We start from the raw sequence: 16,213 nt of genomic DNA on the forward strand, positions 1-16,213 counted from the left end.
CATGCTTTTGCTAACCTGTTGTCTATCTCTCTATCAATCTTACCATCCGAGGAGATGAGGCTGCCTAGGTAATTAAACTGCTGGACTGATTTAAGCTCTGATTGTCCAATGGTGATGTGGGGACGACGGAGGACTTCCTGAGGTACAGGTTGAACTTCTGTCTTCTTTAAGCTGACTTCCAGCCCAAAGAGCTCAGCAGCATCTGCAAAGCAGGATGTTAAACGCTGCAGTGCTGCTTCTGTGTGGGCAACAAGGGCGGCGTCATCAGCATAAAGCAGCTTCTGGACAAGATGATTTAAGGTCTTGGTGTGGGCCTTCAGTCGCCTTAGGTTGAATAGGCTTCCATCAGTACGATATCGAATGTAGATACTGTCCTGATCATCGAGGTCTGCCGTGGCCCTTTGGAGCATCATGCTGAAGAAGATTGTGAATAGAGTTGGTGCGAGAACACAGCCTTGTTTCACACCATTAGTTATTAGAAAGGGCTCAGAAAGTGTGTTGCCATACCTGACTTGGCCGTGCTGATCCTCATGGAATGAGATGATCATTTTAAGGAACTTGGGGGGACAACCTAAACGTTCTAAAATCTGCCACAGACCTTTTCTGCTCACAGTATCGAAAGCCTTGGTGAGGTCGACAAAGGTTACATAGAGACCTTTGTTCTGTTTCCTACACTTCTCTTGCAGCTGTCTGAGAACAAATGCCGTGTCTGTGGTACTTCTGTTGGCTCTGAAACCACACTGACTTTCAGGTAGAATTCCTTCTGCTATAGCAGGTATTAGTCTGTTCAAGAGTATTCTTGCCAGGATTTTGCCAGCAATGGAGAGCAGAGTAATACCACAGTAATTTGAGCAATCTGATCTAATTCCTTTCTTCTTATACAAAGTGATGATGACTGCATCACGAAGGTCTGATGGTAGTTTGCCTAGTTCCCAACAGCGCACCACAAACTCGTGAAATTTAGCATGGAGTGCAAGGCCCCCATGTTTCCAGACTTCAGGTGGAATTCCATCAACCCCAGCTGCCTTGCTGATTTTCACCTGCTGTATGGCCTTGAGGGTTTCTCCTAAAGTGGGGGCAGTATCCAATTCGTATTTCACTGGTTGTTGTGTGATGGACTGAATTGCTGAGTCTTGGACTACATGGTTGGTACTGAAAAGAGTCTGAAAGTGTTCAGACCATCAATTCAGAATAGAGATTTTATCTATTAGAAGCATTTGACCATCTGCGCTGAGTAGAGGGCTTCGTACCTGGTATGTAGGCCCCTATGCTGTTTTTAGGGCCTCATAGAATCCTTTGTGATCACCGGTATCTGTGTATAATTGAGTTTTTTCAGCTAGATCGATCCACCACTTGTTCTGGATGTCATGGAGTTTCTGTTGGAGCTTGCTGCATGCAAGACGAAAGGCTGTTTTTCGTGTGACAGGATGGCAGTGCAAGGTGTGCTTGGTGGGTGGTTCCCTTCTTCCTCAACAATTCCTGGATCTCTTGATTGTTTTCATCAAACCAGTCCTTGTTCTTCTTGAGGGAGAACCCTAAGGAATCTTCAGAGGATTGCAAGATGCTGTCTTTAATATGGTGCCAAATTGTTTCAGGAGACGAATCTGTAGAATCTATGGAAAGGTTTTTGAGCCTAGTTTGAAGGTTTACCTGGAATCTGTCTCTCACTGTGGCTGATTGGAGATTGTTAACTTGGAGTCTTCTCCTTGGGATACTGCCCCTTTTAGGTTTGAATGTGAGATTGAAGTTGAGTTTGCAGTGCACAAGCTGATGGTCTGTTTGACATTCTGTGCTGGACATCACGCAGGTATGGTAGACATCGCGGACGTCCCTCCGTCGCATCAAGACATAATAAATGAGGTGCCAATGCTTAGATCTGGGATGCATCCAGGTTGTCTTCAGACTATCTTTCTGCTGAAAGATAGTACTAGTGAGGGTGAGCTGTTGCTCCGCACAGAATTCTAGCGGGAGTCGACCATTATCATTGCAGTTTCCAACACCATGCTTGCCTAATATTCCTTTCCAGGCTTCAAAATTCTTACCTACTCTGGTGTTGAAATCACCAAGGATAATGATCTTATCCTCTGCAGGCACCTTTTGGTTAAGGTGGTGCAGGTCAGTGTAAAATTTCTCTTTTTCAGCAGGGTCAGCTTGGAGAGTTGGGGCATATATACTAAAGAGGACGACGTGTTGCTTGTTGTGTAGTGGAAGGTGTAGGGAGATAATGTGGTCAGAGTGACCTGTTGGCAGATTTTCGAGTTTAGGAACAATAGAGTTTTTGATCATGAAGCCAACTCCTGAGATACGCTTTTCAGTTCTGGGCTTACCTGACCAAAAGAGTGTGTAACCGGCACCATGTTCTCTGAGGCTGCCTTCCTCGTGAAGGCAAACTTCACCGAGAGCAACAATGTCGATGTTCAGACGAGCCAGTTCATGGGCATTTAGGGCAGAACGATGCTCAGGATGTCCGCTATCCACAGAATCGAGCATGGTTCTGATGTTCCAACACGCTAGAGTTAATTTAGGTACACCTTTGGAGGCAGGTGCATGCCTTTGTCTTTTGATCTTTGTGCGACTGCATTGGAAGAAGATGCCCGTTGGCCTGCAGTTAACCAACTGGGTGAAGATGGAGCAGAGCTTTGTTTAGGCCACCTTTCCTAGGCCCCTCTCCGAGTGGAGCAAGCAGTGCTGTCCTTGAAAAGGCTGTTTGGTCGTTCAGGGTGCTACCTCAAGAGACTGTCATCTCCGGTCAGTCTCAAATGACCAATATCCTGAACCGCCTGCATGCAGGGTTGAGTCTGCGGCTTCCAGTGCACCTTTCACCTGCCGTTTTGACCCTCGCCCGTCGCTACAGGGCTTTTTGCATGTGGGTAAAGCCTTCAAGCCTGTGTAATGGATTTTTTAGGTGAGACACAGCATGCGTGGAACTGAACCCTTTAATCCTAAGGTTCATCTGCCAGGGCCGAGAGAGCTTGGATGTGGCAGCGAGGTCCTCAGGATGTAGGTTTAATTAGAGTGATCTTCTCTTAGATGGATGACCTTACAGGGCTAAGCAAGCTCCATCTGCCCGGGTTTGGGATTAGAGTTGTCCTTCTCTTAGGATGACTGCCAGAAGGCTAATGAGCTCATCCTGCCCGAGGATGTATTGTATCTGACCCTACGGTTTTGACCTGTCTGGCATGGGCGACCCTACCGAAGGCATGTACCATCACCAGCATAGCTCGCAACACATAGGATTACACGGGCTACATTCCTACTATTAAAAATGATTAGGGCAAGTCTTACATTTCCTACTTTTCTGCCACCTATCTATATTCAATCCCAGGGAAACACCCAGGATCAACCCTTTGTCCTGACCACCCTTTCAGGATGTAACGAATATATCCAGAACATACCGAACCTGGGCAGTAGCCGCAGGTGAGCCAAAACCAAACAAACGAACAAAACTGTTCCGGCCCCTGTACCCACCTAGGGCTTGAGTACCTCTCCAGACCCCAGCCCGGCCAAGACCCCCATCCCCCAGAGGATACCATTATCCACCCTGACCTTATCCTCCCCGCATCGTGTTACCTCGTATCTTCCCATGCACCGCTTACCTGCCCACCCTCCAGTCTGAGGACCCCCACAGCCCGCCCAGCACCATTCCCCTCCCCCCACCCCCAAACCACATCAGCAAACCTCTGTGTGCACCGAGGCTTCCACTCTCCTTTCTCATGAGGGCTCAAAGCCACGCCAGTGAAGCTCTCCCTCTCCTTTCCCCCACTTTGGGGGGGGGGTGACGGCGGCCCCACGCGGGCCCAGGGGCGGCCCCGGGCTGCGAGGCTTGGGAGGGTGCCCCCGCAGCCGCCGCGAGGCTTCCAGGGGGGGCGCCCCAGCGGCCGCCACCATAAGAACAAGAACAAGAATAATAAGAATATGAATAAGAATAAGAATAAGAACAATAGAGGGGCCCTGCCTTCAGCCAGGAGAAGGAAAGGGGTGATAGGGTTTACTCGACTGTGTGCATTCGATGGCCTGGCACGTTGGATCTGCAGAGATATAAAGCTTTAGTTGACACAGGTGCACAGTGTGCCTTGATGTCATCAGGGCATAAAGGCACAGAGCCCATCTGGATTTCTGGAGTGACAGGGGGACATCAAGAATTGTCTGTTCTACAGGCTGAAGTAAGTTTAACAGGGAACAAATGGGAAAAGCACCCCATTGTGACTGGTCCAGAGGTCCCTTGAATCCTTGGCATCGATTACCTCAGGAGAGGATACTTCAAAGACCCAAAGGGGTATTGATGAGCTTTTGGTGTAGCCACAGTGGTTACAGAGAAATTTAAACAATTATCTACCCTGCCTGGCCTCTCAGAAGATCCTTCCATTGTGGGATTGTTACAAGTCAAAGATCAGCAAGTTCCAATGGCCACTACAATAGTACATAGATGACGATACTGAACGAACTGAGACGCTGTGATCCCCATCCATAAAATGATCCGAGAGCTGGAGAGCCAAGGGGTGGTCCATAAGACTCACTCACCCTTCAATAGCCCCATCTGGCCTGTACGTAAGTCTGATGGAGGATGGAGACTGACTGTGGACTGTCATGGCTTAAATGAAGTCACCCTACGGTTGAGTGCCGCTGTGGCAGACTTGTTGGAGCTCCAGTACGAACTGGAGTCCAAGGCAGTGAAGTGGTACGCCACCATCGATATTGCAAATGCATTCTTCTCCACCCCCTCAGCAGCAGAGTGCAGGCCGCAGTTTGCTTTCACGTGGAGGGGCGTGCAGGACACCTGGAACTGGCTGCCCCAGGGGTGGAAACACAGTCCCACCATTTGTCATGGACTGATTCAGGCTACACTAGAGAAGGGTAAGGCTCCAGCACACATACAATATATTGATGACATTATTGTAGGGGGGGACACAGTAGAGGAAGTTTTTGAAAAAGGAAAGGAAATTATCCAGATTCTCCTCAAAACCAGTTTTGCCATCAAAAAGAGTAAGGTCAAGGGACCTGCCAAAGAGATCCAATTCTTAGGGGTGAAATGGCAAGATGGACGTTGTCAGATTCCAGTGGAAGTCATCAACAAGATCATAACAATGGCTCCAGTAACTAAGAAGAAAGAAACACAAGCTTTCCTGGGGCCATAGGTTTTTGGAGGATGCACATTCCTGAATACAGTCAAATCGTGAGCCCTCTTTACTCAGTGACCTGTAAGAAGAATGATTTCCAATGGGGTCCTGAACAACAGCAAGCCTTTAAACAGATTAAGCAGGAGATTGCACACACCGTGGCACTTGGACCAGTCAGGACAGAACCAAATGTGAAAAATGTACTTTATTCTGCAGCCGGGGATAATGGTCCCTCCTGGAGCCTCTGGCAAAAAGTGCCTGGTGAGACCCGAGGCCAACCACTCGGTTTCTGGAGCTGAAGCTACAGAGGATCTGCAGCCAACTACCCCCTCACGGAGAAGGAAATCCTAGAGGCTTATGAAGGAATACAAGCAGCCTCAGAGGTGATTGGCACAGATGCACAGCTTCTCCTGGCACCCCAACTACTGATGCTGAGCTGGATGTTCAAAGGAAAGGTGCCCCCTACCCATCATGCCACTGATGATACATGGAGTAAGTGGATTACTTTGATTATACAACGTGCCTGAATAGGAAACTCGAATCGCCCTGGAAACCTAGGGATCATAACAAATTGGCCTGAAGGTGGAAACTTCAGTCTGGCCTATGAGAAGGAAAAAGAACAAGTGAATCGGGCTGAAGAAGCTCCACCATACAATCAGTTACCTGAAGAAGAAACACATTATGCCCTCTTCACTGATGGTTCTTGCCGTATTGTAGGGAAGAATTGGAAGTGGAGAGCAGCTGTATGGAGTCCCAGCCGACAAGTGGCAGAAGCTACTGAAGGGGAAGGTGAATAGAGTCAATTTACAGAACTCAAAGGCATTCAATTGGCCCTGGACATTGCTGAACGAGAGAAATGGCCAAGGCCTTATCTCTACACAGACTCATGGATGATAGCCAATGCTCTGTGGGGCTGGCTGGATTGGTGGAAGAAGATTAATTGGAAGTGTGGAGGAAAACCTATCTGGGCTGCTGATTTGTGGCAAGACATTGCCGCTCGGGTTGAGAAGTTGACTGTGAAAGTCCACCATGTAGATGCCCATGTACTCAAAAATTGAGCTAATGAAGAACATCACAACAACAAACAAGCAGACCAAGCTGCACAAGTCAAGGTGTCACAAGTAGATCTAGATTGGCAGCACAAGGGAGAGTTGTTCTTAGCTTGATGGGCACATGATGCTTCAGGTCATCAGGGCAGAGATGCCACTTATAGATGGGCATGACACTGAGTGGTGGATCTCTATGGACACTATTTCCCAGGTTATCCATGATTGTGAGACATGCACTGCCATTAAACAAGCAAAGAGTGAAGCCTTTATGGTATGGTGGACTTTGGGATAAGTATAGATACTGGGAGGCTTGGCAGGTTGACTATATCACACTGCCACAGACTTGCCAAGGTAAGCACTATGTGCTCACCATGGTGGAAGCAACCACTGGATGGTTAGAGACTTATCCGGTGCTTCATGGAACTGCCCGAAATACCATTCTGGGTCTTGAAAAGCAAGTACTTTGGTGACATGGCACCCCAGAGTGAATTGAGTCAGACTAGGGGACTCATTTCAAAACCAGTTTAGTTAGTACTTGGGCAAGGGAACATGGCATCGAATGGGTATATCATATTCCATATCATGTACCAGCTGCTGGAAAAGTTGGATTGCTGAAAACTACTTTGAAGGCATTGGATGGGGGAATTTCAAAAATTGGGATCAGCATCTAGCAAAGGCTACTTGGCTAGTCAACACTAGAGGCTCCGTCAATCTGCCCAATCAGAGCCCCTTCACACTGTGAATGAAGACAAAGTCCCAGTAATTCACTTGAGGGGTATGTTAGGTAAAGCAGTTTGGGTTAACCCTCCCTTGAGCAAAGGCAAACCCATTTGTGGGATTGTCTTTGCTCAAGGACCCAGATACACTTGGTGGATAATGAGAGAAGATGGGGAAACCCAGTGTGTGCCTCAAGGAGATTTAACCTTGGGGAAAAACTGATTTGTATTCTGGGTTGTATGTTGCAGGAAAAGTCACTAGACGAGGAAGACCTGAACTAAGCTGATGCTGGTGCTCAGTGATGAGACAACCATAGAAGTCAAGACCTGTGCAAGTGCAGGATATAGACAAATAATGGGGATATGTGTGTGACGTAAAATGGTATGGAATAAGGAGTGGAGATTGTAGGGGGTTTGTGTAGTTAAATAACATTTCCTTTTCCTGGGAGGGACAGGAAGGTATTCCATATCATGTTACATCAGCCTGGTTACAAAAGGGGAGGGAGAGGTAGCTCGGCCCTTCTTCTTCTTCCGGGATGGCCCTGTAGACAGCTATGCCTCTCTGAGACGCTGCTTCTTGGGGCAGGTAGAATTTTACTGTTAACTTCCTTTGCCTGTGTGTTTTTAGCATTATCAGTTCCTTTCCTTTTTCTCTGTGTAGATATAAGCTGTCTTTCTTGGTAAGCCCTGGGTTTTAAGTTTTTTTTCTTTTGTCTCCCCTTTGCAGGGGGGAGGGAATCTGCACAGCCTCAGTGGACAGCTGGCATTCAGCCAAACAGCTACACTACCAAATCAGTGATCCATAAGCTGAAGAGTCTTACAAGCCTTGACCCAAAAAGCTGAGATGTCTTAGTAAGACTTGTTATGGACTTTCGGAAGAATAATGAAATGGATTCTTTGCAGTGCCCACACAATTAATAATTCAGTAGTCTGAAATGTCTCTGGAGATACTGGTCAAAAGTAGTAAGTAAATAATAGGGTTTTAGACATCTTCTTATTTCTGTGTTTCTAAAGGTGTGGTTTTTCTTTTTATATTTCCTGCAAAGATTCCAGGCAAAGTCAATTTTGATAGCTGTTCATAATTCATAAAAGGAAAATCTAACTATTTATTAAATACATTAAGTGGTATATTTTGTCCCCTCAAAAATCTTAATTATGACTTCCGTTGCATTGCTAATATGTATTTGAGACTTAAGGAGGATTCAAATTCGGTTAGCAACCTTATTTGTTTCATGGTTTAATGCTTAACCAATCTTACTACAATCTTAGTTCAAGCAGTAGATACTATAACTCCAGATTGCTCAGAGTTCTTCTCGAGATGCTGTGATGACACTACCTCTTGGTAGAAAGAAGTCAAAGCAGAGGAAATAGATTAGTAGTTCCAATGACTCTGTGTAACTGTGGATACAAGTCTATTTTAGAATGAGGTGATAGTCCAGTACTTGGTATGACATTATTTCTCAGTAATATACTAAGGAATGGTTCAGTCAAGATAGGTCTAAACAAAAGTCCTGACATTGTTAAAAATGAAAAATATTTGGTATACTAGTCTTTCCATCCAAATATTGTGTCTGCTGTTAACTTTGCCCCAGAAATATATACAATAAATTAATGAACTTGTGGGAAGAAGGAGTAGCGTTTGGAGAGTAGATTTATGTAAAGGTAATGACATAAAAGAACATGTAAAACATTTTAATCCACTCTGATTAAAAAATAAAATTTCTGAAAAATACAAGTTGGAAAATTTTAACTAAATAATCATTAAAATCATGGAACTAAAGAATATTCTGTGGAATTCAATGCTCCAGATACTGATAAAGGCTAAGAATATACACACTTATCAAAAAAGGTCAGAGAAATTCATGGAGGATAAGTCCAATATAGGCATTAAACACAAGAACTGTCAAGTGTCAACCAAAGTCATCAGATACTGTGAAGATACACCAGAGAAAAGCATTGCATTATGCATATTTTGTTTTATTTTTCTCTCTGTGACTGCTCCTGGTTACCAACAGAGATGGGTTGCTAGCTAATTGGAGCTCTGATCCAAGAGGTGGCAGTTCTTATCCGGGAACTCTGACTCTACAGCTTTTTATGTCTACTTTTTCTGTTTTAGATTTGCACTGCTACAAAAAGAGTAATCTGGGTGTGTAAATGCATGCACAAAAATGTGGAAAAAGGAGAGGAAAAAGATTTCTTTTTTATGTGATTAGGAAAGAGGACAACAGGGATTTACTGTAAATTCAAATCCTAATGTGTCCTTATTCTTTAGAATTTTCTAGACTCAACAGTTGACTTGAAACAGTTTTGTTGTAATTGTGGTGCAAGACTGAATGGACAGGGATTTTAATTTCTCCCTAAAGAGAAAGCATTTTTAAATACCCTGATTATTACATTGCTTTGAATTATGAGCACTTCCCAAATTTTGTGTTGGGTCCAGGGAATTACATACTAAAGAATACAGAAACCATTTCATGCCAAAAGAGAATTTTGAAAAGGAAAACGCAAGGTGAAAACAAATTGTTAATAGAATATAGATCTTTTCCATTCAAGATCTAACTCATACAATCAAATGATTGTTTAGGTTACAAAAGACCTTTAAGATCATTGAGTCTGACTGGAAACCTAGTGCAACCAAGGCCAACAGTAAACCATGTCCTTCAGCATCATGTCTTTTAAAGACATGACTACATGACTTCTAAATACTGCCACGTACGGTATCTCAACCACTTCCCTGGGCAGCTTGTTTCAATGCTTGACAAACCTTTCATTGAAGAGATTTTTCCCAATATCTAATCTAATCTAATCTAATCTAAACTTCCCCTGGCAACTAGAGGTTGTTTCCAATTATATTATTGCTTTATACTTGGGAGAAGAGACAGACCCCTACCTTGCTACACCCTTCACTTTCACGTAGATATAGAGAGTGATAAGGTCTCCCCTAAGTGTCCTCCAGGTTAAACAACTCTAGCTCCCTCAGCCTCTCCTCATAGGACTTTGCACACGTTTTACCAGGTCTGTTACCCTTCTCTGGACTTGTTCCAGCACCTCAATGTCTTTCTTGTCATGAGGGGCACAGAATTAAACACAGGATTCAAGGTGCAGCCTCACCAGGAACAAGTACAAGGGGATGATCCCTTCCCTGGTCCTGCTGGCCGCCCTATTGCTGATACAAGCCAGGATGCCATTTGCCTTCTTGGCCACCTGGGCACACTGCTGGCTCATATTCAGCTGCTGTTGACCAGCACATCTAGGTCCTTATCTGCCAGGCAGCCCTCCAGCCTCTCTGCCTCAAGCCTGTGCTACATGGGGTAGTTGTGACCCAAAGGTAGGACCCAGCTCTTCGCCTTGTTGAACCTCATACAGTTGGGTTTGGCCTATTGACCCAGCTTGTCTATACCCCTCTCTAGAACTTTCCTGCCTTCCAGCAGATCAACATTCTCACCTAACCTAGTTGTCATCTGCAAACTGACAGTGCACTCAATCTGCTCGTCCAGGTCATTGATAGAGATCCTAAACAGAACTGGCTCTTGCACTGAGCCCTGGGGAAGATCGCTTGTGACAGGCCACCAGCTGTATATAACTCGATTCCCCACCGTTCTCTGGGCCAGGTCATCCAACCAGTTTTTAACTCAGCAAACAGTACACCTGTTCAAGCCGTGAACAGCCAGTTTCTGCAGGACAATGTTGTGGGTAACAGTGTCAAAGCCTTTACTAAAGCCTAGGTAGACTCTTCCCTCATCCACTGAGTGGGTCACCTTGCCACAGAAGGACATCAGATTGGTCAAGCAGGAACTGCTTTTCACAAACCCATGCTGGATGGGCCTGATGCCCTGGTTATTCTGTATGTGATGCATGAATAATAAAATAAATGAACTCTCCAAAGAAAAATTATGAAAAGTAAAATACATAAATAGATCTAGAAATGGGCAAGAGTTATCGATTATCTTTGCTTGGGCAATAATGAGAATAAGCATGTACACAGAATAAACCATGTCACTGTTATCAGAAGATTCATATCACACAGTCTTGCCTAAATGTCATAGCTGAGTATGTAACAGCGTTATATGTTTTTTTTGGAACTCTTCCTAGTTTAATCATATCCTAGCTTGATCTCATGATATTCAACCCTGAAAGCTAACAGAAATGAAAAGCAACTCAGGCATTTCATTAAAATATTTGTTTCTTCTATCCTGAGGGGTGTTAACAAGTTGATGGAGATCTTTTTCCTTTTTTAAGGAAAAAACAGAAATAGAAACTCCTTAATGTTGTTAAAATGTTTAAATTCTTATTTTTAAAGCGGTATATGCCACAGTCCGAAAGGGGGGATGGGACTGTGACACAGCACGGATGGGTTCGGGAGACAAGGTAGGGTGCAGATGGAATACCTTATTGAAGCATGCACTGGGATTTTTTATCAGCTCAGGCAGGGAAAGGGCCAGAACATGGGGTGGAGCACGAAATAGACAAGTGGGGGAACAAATCAGAATAGGGACACAGGCAAAAGGGGGAGGAACGTAGGAGGAACCGGGGAAGGAAAGGGTGAATGGAGGCTGTCTCCTCTCTGCAGCTTCTCCAGCCAATCAGCAGGGAAGCAGGGAAGTGGACAAGCCTGGACATGCCCGGGAGATACAAATTCTGGGGAAGCATACAATGTGTATATACATAATAACTGTAAAGTCTGTATCATAAAGTCCTTTCAATTGCTGTACGTCTTTTTCCACTTCTGAAATTGTTCCCATTCTGATTCCTGGTCTTTCACAGGTATAAGTTCGGCAAAATGCATAAGAAAATCTAAAACCTTATACTTTCACAATGAGTAGAAGACAAGTAAATTTTTTAAAGATATGCCTAGGTCTGGAAAGATGAAATCTCTCAAGTATTTCCTTCAGTCTGTAAATACCCAGCCTAATTAACCTCAGTTCTTAGGTCCATATGAACTTTTCCAGTCTCAGAAATGCCACCTCCTAATCCTTCAATATACTTCCAACTTGAAAGTTTTTGAGAAATTTTGGACTTGTTGCAAGTGAAGGGTTTAAAAAACAGACAGAATTTCCCATACTTTACACGTATTACCTAAATAGAATTAAAAGGGGTCTTGAATGTCTTCTCTGCTCTGAAGGGTATCCTGCAGATACACTCAGCTTTACAACTTCTTCTCCCAGATACAGTAAAATACAAACTTGTAATATCTTACTTACTTCTTTTATTTATGATTTTATTACTTTCCTGTTTTGCTCACCATATTCAGCTTTTTTTTAACCAGACTTTTCTTACAGATCATCTGAAAAAGCGGTAATTAAAAATTGTGGCAGATTTGATTCCTCTTAGTGGTTAAGGACATAGACTTCCTCCCTTGCAGCACCATTTTGAGTTGAGCAACAGCAGGTTACAATCACACTTCTTCATAGACTTGTCCATCCTCAGGCAGTTTTCCATCAGCTTTCAAAATGGACAAAGACACATTAAAAAAGAGTGAACTTGAACCAAAAAAACAGATTGTCCAGAGGTTGACTGTGACCAAAGATCTTTGACTTCTCCTGCCTCAGACTTACCACCAATGAGGATATTGATGGACTTAGCTTAGAAGAAGTGCATGCTGTTTCACAGAAGATGCCAAAGGCAGAACTTTGCAACATGACCTTCCTTCCCAGTACAGCTGAGAAATAGGAAGCCTTTCCCTGGGCTGGGCAATTCTGTGATGCCTTTGGTTGCATTCAGGTCCTTTGCTTTACCCTGGTGCCAGAACTCACTGGAGTGCTCAGAAATTCTACTGCTCAATTTAACTTTTAAGAGCAGAGACTGACTTGTTTAAATTTTCTATTTTCTTGGTTTTTTGAGGTTTGATTTTTTTTGTGTGTGTTTGTCTCGTTGACTCTATCAATAACAGAATGGACAGAGGGAAGAAGTAATTTTCAGGGACGTGAGATTCTGTAAGGTTCTCTCCTAGCTTCTTACCTCTGATTCAATCTGTTTCAAGAAATGACACGGCAGTGGAGGCTGGAGCTGGACCTTGTTCCATAATCCAATTGCTCAGAGTCAAAATGTGCCAGAGGTAACATTTGCTGATAGGATTTAAAATCAAAGAGCTCTCTCCCCAGCAGTGCTGTCCAGACTCAAGGGATGATGTTGGCCTGGCTCTGTGAAGATGACAGAGGCTCTTGCCACCCCAGTCTGTTATGTGTCACAGGTAGCAGCTGCCAGTGGGATTCAGCATCACTACTTTCCTCCTTAACACAAATGGCTGGGCAGTAGTAGCTTTGGGAAGAGAAACATAGGGTTGAGGACTACTGTGACTGTCATGTTTGCAAGTTCTTCACTCTCTTCTGACATCAGAGTCCTCTGAAATGAGGAAACTGAGTGGACTCATCACATTTTCTCCCACCTTTCACTTGAAAGCACAGTGATTTATAGAGATAACTGAACCTCAAAGAAAATCTGACCTGGTGCTTTTTCTCAAGACTATGTCAAGTTCAGCAGTCAGAACCCTGGAAAGATTCATTGCAGTACTGCAAGAATAGACTTAAGGTCTCCAAGAGTAAATCTAATCTCACATGTATAGGATGACAAGTCATCTCAGGTTGCCTGGTGCTGGTATAACTGTCTAAAAAATTTAACAGCTCTTTCTACATGTTAAGGAAGCAAAATGTGCTTTCCAGTTCATTTGGCAGCACTTTCCCTTGAATTAGTTACAGTTGCACACCAGAATTGATTTGGAAACAGGACCTAAAAGAATACAAATATCTAAGTGAACTTGTGCCTTCAGAGCAACTGAGCCACACTGCAGTTTGGTCGAGTAAGCCAGTGCATGTGTTTTCCAGGAATTTATTAAAGAGCAAGTAGGCATTAAACACACGTACAATTAACCTACACAATGAAAAGCTGCAACTAGAAATCAAATAAATAATTAAAAACATTCAAAGTAATTAAATAAGCACATTGAAATTAAGCCATCCTGGTGTGAGGTTGAGATTATTTTGCATAGATTTGTGTTAAGACTAATTATAGGGGGTTTGGAATCCTAGATTGACTAAAAAGTGTAAATGTCAGCCAGCTTTTTAGTCAATCCAGTGTGTTGACCTAATTAGGTGAAGTACATGTGTCTATACACCTCACACAAGCTTTCTGCACATAATATCTTACCTGAAGAGGTAGCCTAGTAAAAATCGCTTGATTTGTATCAAGAAAACATTTCAGGCATTAAAATAGCTCTGGTTTACCACTTTCTATCACTGATCCAGCTTTCTTTGGGGTTTTATGCTTTAGTGTACCTTAACTCATTTCATTGCAATCTGACATACAGAAAACCTTTTTAGGAAGTTATTACAGAACTCTTCCTCACAGAGATGTGTACACCTCTGCTCTCCATACACAGATGTATCAATGACAGAACAGAGACAGATGTTTAATGAAAATAAATAGAGAAATGTAATGTTTCTCAAGAAACTCACAAAAATGTTATTGATTATCAGAAATTAAAGTTCTTTTCAGGCTTGAAAATGCACAATCACTCGTTTCTTGACAAAAGGGGCGAAGAAGTTCCTTACTTCTACCTCCATGTGGTCTACTCAGAAAAAGAGGGACCACACAGCTTTGTCTCCACTTCATGATACAGAAGGACTTCTTTTCTTCTGCATTTCTGCTCTTTTTGCTCTTTGAAATTTATTACTTTACATGTCTGCTTCAGAGTTCTTTTCAGTTGACTCAAAATCAGTTAAGCAAATGTACATTTTCTGGATCTAGTCTTCTCCCCAGACTCTAAGCATTTCTTAGCAGTCTCTAAGCACTGTGGCTCCATCACTGAAAAGTGTTTAATCAGACCTGCTTTGGTTTTCTGCAGACCAGACTTTAGTCTAGAAATGTGAAACATGATATTAGAGTTAATAATGACCTGCACTTTCTATATTCTCATGTGTTTTCCTGTGTTCTACCATTTCTAACATTATTTTGGCTTTCATATTCTTCTTCTAGTAGTCATCTTTATTTGTTTTTCTTGGGCTATTTTGAATGCTTAAGGGAATCAAAGGAAGAAGGTATGAGGAAGAGAAATGCTATCAAATATACCAGAGAAACATATAGAGTTACTTTTCATTCAAGGATATTCAGGGATTTGTATTTTCATTTTTGCAATTTCTGTGAAAATAGGTCCTCATAGTCAGTGGTCAAAGAAAGCCAAATCTGGGAAACCAAAAGTTTCTCATGACTGTTGTTTTCTACTTGTGGGAAAGATGTACTGCAGAAATGCATGTGTGCTAACCACAGAGTAAAAGAAGGTCTAAATACAGATTTCAAGCATCTTTATATATATTCTCTGTCATTACTCCTAAACGCCAGTGTGCAATCGTACTGCACATGGGCTATTTTACACCTAAGGGCATCCCGTTTATGTTCTATGAGGTATGTATTCAAGATTTTCACAAATCCTTTCCCCTGTGATTATATCAAACCATGTAGAATTCATGTAACACATTGAAAATATTATCTTTTCTTAAAATGTGTTTTTCTGCTGTTCCAAGCATAGAAACAAAACACAGATAAGGGAAGTGGATGAAAAGTAATAGACTCCAAGGCCAGAAGATGTGACAGTGATAAAATGCAAAATTTTTTAAGTAGTTGCTTCAAATTTGTAGTTTCTGGTTAGACCAGTACGGCTTTTAGAAAAGGCATTGAGACTTAATATAAAGATATAATCTGACAAAGATTGTAAGATGTTCTGCTGCTTAACTACCTCCACTACAGAAATTATATCTCTCTAGTAGTTTCAGCTTCCAGTTAGCATTTCCCGCTATGCTTTTGACACTTATGTTTTCTTCCTTTTTTTCCTCATTGATTACCTAGAGTTGAATTGTAACTTCTGCTTGTATTGAACTTAAGTTGATTAAGTTTATCTAGTCTTTTCGTCTCTATCTTGTATTTCTTTTAATACTTTGCTGTTTGCCAAAAAACAGTTGTGGATTTTTTTTATGTGTACGTTTTTTTGTTTGTTTATTTGGGTTTTTTGTTTTGTTTTGTGGGGTTTTTGTTTGTTTTTTTAAGTATGAACAGCTCAACAGACTACCAGAGGATGGGAGAGAGTAAAAACAAGACTGTGTGCAAATTTGCAAAGAAGCTGAACATCTTCTAACATACAGATCAAATTGAGGTTTTAAGACTGACATGAGTGCAATGTTTCTTGTTCTGTACCAGATGGGCTGCAGTTGTGAAGGCTGAGAAAGCAGTGAGAGTAAGAACTGCCCGTTGTAGACCCTTGTAGAAAGACAGGTGATGGTTTTGGATAAATCTCAGTTGGATATAAGTGTAAGGTTGTCCTCTTTCTATTTTTTTAACCTAT

This window comes from Neopelma chrysocephalum, unplaced genomic scaffold (assembly GCF_003984885.1).
Source record: "Neopelma chrysocephalum unplaced genomic scaffold, ASM398488v2 Primary Assembly neopelma1_96936, whole genome shotgun sequence".
NCBI classification, from domain to species: domain Eukaryota; kingdom Metazoa; phylum Chordata; class Aves; order Passeriformes; family Pipridae; genus Neopelma; species Neopelma chrysocephalum.